The sequence below is a fragment of the Watersipora subatra genome, chromosome 10 (assembly GCF_963576615.1).
Source record: "Watersipora subatra chromosome 10, tzWatSuba1.1, whole genome shotgun sequence".
In the NCBI taxonomy this organism is placed as follows: Eukaryota; Metazoa; Bryozoa; class Gymnolaemata; order Cheilostomatida; family Watersiporidae; genus Watersipora; species Watersipora subatra.
Genome location: NC_088717.1, coordinates 26141774 through 26146688, shown reverse-complemented (window position 1 = coordinate 26146688; position 4915 = coordinate 26141774). Strand labels below are relative to the sequence as shown.

The window sequence follows — 4915 nt, the reverse complement described above, 5'->3', positions numbered from 1 at the left end:
GGCAGTGTGTTTAGCTCAGTATATAAACATCAGGGTTTGATTCCTTTGTGAAGTAATCTTTATTCCTAATACTCTTAGCATGGCTTTGGACAGACAGACAGACACATTTCTTATTACACTCAAGATTGTGCAGAGATAGCAGTGTTTCAGGCAATCTTGTCAGTGTTTTTTTAGCAATCTTGTCTGCTAGCTATAATTTATTGATTACATCTGATATGGTGTAATCAATATTGAGGGTGATTGGCATATGCTGAGCTATGTTAATCACATCACCTCAAAGTTTTTATCCGCTTTATTTAATAACAGACAGTCATTGTTACTGATCACGGAAAAGCTATATTAGCTAGATTAGTTTATGCCTAAGACTGAAGCATGCGACACAAAAACCTCTCTTCTGGTCATCTATGTTATGTCAAAATAGGCAATTTCAGGAAAGGAATATATACTGTTACTTTTGTGTATGCAGCAGTTTTGTTGAAAACTGCATTACTTTCTATGTATGAAGCCACAAGCAGAATAATTTATTTTCAGCAGCTGAAATATATAATAACAAACAATGCTGTTACAATATTGTGTTAGTAAATTGACTAACAAAGAACTCAGTTTTTGATTACTTTCCTGTGACTACCTTATCATTCACGAGTAAAATGAAAGTTATAAACCTTTTATTTTAGTGAGAAGAGACAGTTACTAGGTGGATGTAAAAACTGATGCAAACTTTCTGCATGACTGTATAAACAGCAAAAGTGATCTTTCAATAAGTGATCCAGAGCATGACATATAGTGTTGTGCATATCCAGTTCAGTTTGGTTATCATGCTTTCCTTTGTTTCACCAGCCATAGACGTATACAAGTATAAATAACTATGAATAAACAAAATGACATTCAGTACAATGAAGTCTATAAATGATCTATGAATTAAATGATGTATTAATATTATGCAATAAGAATTTTTGATTTCCAAAATCTTTGGAAACACAAGCTTGGAATTCCCAATTTTTTTTAGTAAGAAGACATTCACAGAACTGTTTGGGAAAACTTTGCAAGGAAATGGGATTTTCCATCAACCTTAAAAGAGTGGAGTATAAAAGCTCACACTCTCAGCCTCCTGGCTACCGATCTACAAAGGCTAGACACCAGCTCTCTACTAGAAACGCTTACAACAATGGGTGATCCTCCTCCAGACAATCGTGATGAGCCAGACTACAAGCAGCCGAGAGGCTATTTGCCACTGGAAGTTGAAGATCATGGAACTAATCCACACTGCAAGTACAACAGGTAACATTATTTTTAAAAAGTGAACATTTTATTGAACACTAAATATCTCTTGTAAAACTGGTATGGGCTAGTAAATAAACTGGGAAACATTTAATATATATTATTGTATCTTTTTAATTTTGTTGTCTAAAACTGTTTATGTTGATGATATATTATAGATAACTTTTTATATCATTCACGTTTATAATAATGTACGTTTATATGTCAGATGTTTATAACAAGTTCATCAGAAGAATACTTTACTCAGAGATTTTGTCAAGACTTGTCAATATTTAAAAAGGTTTCTCATGCCACGATAAGTGTAGATTGTAAAATGGTTAAATCAACAACTGAATCTCAGACATGCTATCTTTATGGTACAGTTTAAGTCAACAAGCAGGTTTCATACATATTACCTTTTTTAGCATGAAGGGTGAAATAACGATAAGTGGATGTTTAAGCTCCGATGCATATGATACATTCACCCTCACTCGATGCTGTTCATGTAGAAAATAGTAAGTACCTGCCATATTATGGTTTTTTTTAGTTGGCTTGATTATAATGTAATATAATGCAGCATATATAATATAATATTGTATTGTAAAATATTATATCATACAATGCTTTTTAGTATAACTTAATATGATTTAAAATAATGGTTTGTTACATTGTACTTTAATATTACATAATACAGTATGATATACGATGATATAATTTAATACCATATAACAAAATGTCATACAATATAATACAAATACATATATACTTATATATGATAAAATATTATAGTATATCGTATCATAAAATATAAGTTTTTGCATTGTTACATATGTATCGGATGTATGTACTTGTAGATGTTAGCACTCAGGCATAGATGTTAGCACTCAGGCATAGTTGTTAGTACTCAGACATCAATGTTAGTGCTCACTTGTAGATGTTGTACAGTATATTATGATATACATGTAACTTAACTGTATATATTAAAATTTAAATTATTATATCAGAGTATGCTATTATGTAAGTTAACATGAAATAAAATGATATTATATACTATAATCTAATATAGTTTTATTTAATATAATATAAACTAGTTTAACACATTGCATTATATTATATATTATATTGCATTTAAATACAATATGATATAGTTTAGCATATAATAGTGTGCAATATAATATATAATACATAAAGTAATTAAGTATATTTTATTATTATAGTGTAATATATTGTTGCATAATACAGTACAAAATAATATATGATGATTTTCATACAGCTCCAAAGCAGCAATTCAGCTTACTGTTGGAAATATGGACTATTTTAGCAACTCTACATACAAAGAAGTCCACTACGAAACGAAATGCAGATGGAAAAAAGTGAAAGATGAAGTTTCACAAAAGGTCTACCTCATCCGCAAATGCTACTGTCATGAACCATGGGAATAATAATATGAGCTCAGCTTACAAGAAATGAGAGTTACTTGCCCTCGGCAAACGATCATCGTTTCTACTGTACTTTTTTAGTCCTATAATTTTCTAACAGGCAAAAGTTGTTAACATTTGTTTTCTCCACTACTTACAATCAATCTAGAGTTTGGACAAATAGTTCTGAAAAAGCTTTGTATACTATTAATTAATTTTTGGTTACTATCATATTGCTGGTAGACATTGCCTCTCATTTGATTTCTGTAAGCAAGGACAAAAGAATCAAACTTCATGAGATATCTGAAGATCAGTTTACACCGCATTTAACACTGTCAGGCTGACTGTCTTTCCAACAAACATTTTTGATGACGCACAATTAAAAAATAAATTTGTTTTGATATAAAATGGTTTTGTTTTAAACATTATAACGACTCTTGACTGAAGCTTCACGGTAAAGATCACGTTTAATTTACTCAGAATAGCGGTAATTCTATATGATTGTGCGTTATCAAGGATAAATATATTGGATGTTTTAATATTTTCCTGAGGTTATAAGTTTATAAAAACTATTTTGTTGCAATAATAGATAGAAAATCCTAAACCAAATATACTAAGCTTTTTGTAATGCCTGTTGGTACAGAGAAAATAGTTGAACTGTAGTGAACAAGGAGAATAAAAAAATTGTCCAAAGTTCTAAAGGTGTTACACATGAATGCTAGCACCAGAAATCAATGTTAGCACTCACTTGTAGATGTTAGCACTCAGACATAGTTGTTAGTACTTAGTCATAGTTGTTAGTACTCATTCATAGATGTTTGTACTTAGACATCAATGTTAGCATTTACTTGTAGATGTTAGCACTCAGGCATAGTTGTTAGTACTCAGACATCAATGTTAGCACTCACTTGCAGATGTTAGCACTCAGGCATAGTTGTTAGTACTCAGTCATAAATGTTAGTATTCAGACATCAATGTTGGTGCTCACTTGTAGATGTTAGCACTCAGGCATAGTTGTTAGTACTCAGTCATAGATGTTACTACTCAAACATCAATGTTAGCACTCACTTGTAGATGTTAGCACTCAGGCATAGATGCTAGTACTCAGTCATAGATGTTACTACTCAAACATCAATGTTAGCACTCACTTGTAGATGTTAGCACTCAGGCATAGATGCTAGTACTCAGTCATAGATGTTAGTACTTAGATATCAATGTTAGCACTCACTTGCAGATGTTAGCACTCAGGCCTAGTTGTTACCTCTCAATCATAGATGTTACCATTCAGACATAAATATTAGCACGCTTATATAGTTTTTAACATACAGACATGGATGTTACCACCCAGACATAGTTGTTAACACTCGGACATAATCATTAGTTTTTATATATAGGTGTTAGCATTCAGACATAGATGTTTGCTTTTAAACATAGTTGTTAACGCTAAACTAGGTTTAGTATACCGCAGTTTAACCATGAAACGAGCATAGAGTTATTAACATATCGCAGTTCTTTACAAATTGTATCTTTTCTTCTTTAAACCATCACATGCTACTGCACCCCTAGTCAACTTTGTACATTCAAAATAAAGAATTAAAAATTTTTATATAAATCATATAATGTATATTATAGATAGAACAGCAGATTGGATGTGTATCCAATGCGGTAGAATCTACACAGATGTGTATTTACTAGGTCTTATCATCACTTGCTTTTCATTGTCACCAGACTATGGATAGAGCCAGCTGGTGTTATTTATTGCTGCTAGCAACAAATAGGCATGTCATACCTGATGCCAAATAAATGACAAACTTTAAACTATGACCGTTTACAGACACTCACCATGTACATGTATTCAATATTTAACAGTTTAAAAACTACCTGTAAGTAAATGCAATAAAGTATAAGCATCTCTCTAAAACATACAATAAGATTTTTTTTATTTTGCAGTAAGACATATTTTTGTAACATATTTCTATGCTTCACCTTGAAAACCTCTGGAAGTTTCTAGATTTTTTGCTTAGTTTTTGTGAATAACATGTTAAATAGAGTACTATTTAGTGAGAGTATTTCTATAAAAGAAAGAGCAATAAAAGAGCAAAGCTGAAATACATGAATTCAGCCAAGCATAACATGACATAACATGACATAACATGACATAACATGGCATAACATGACATAACATGACATAACATGACATAAAATGGCATAACATGACATAACATGACGTTGAGAGAGCT

The 4915-nt window shown here is 31.3% G+C and overlaps 1 long non-coding RNA gene across 1 annotated transcript; it reads left to right on the top strand.

The window, feature by feature from the left end:
* Nucleotides 1-1167: 1167 nt before the first annotated feature.
* On the top strand, nt 1168-3219 carry LOC137406566 (uncharacterized). The gene is made up of 3 exons (XR_010979905.1): nt 1168-1278; nt 1683-1772; nt 2579-3219. It is a non-coding gene; the product is annotated as an uncharacterized lncRNA (long non-coding RNA).
* Nucleotides 3220-4915: the final 1696 nt, after the last annotated feature.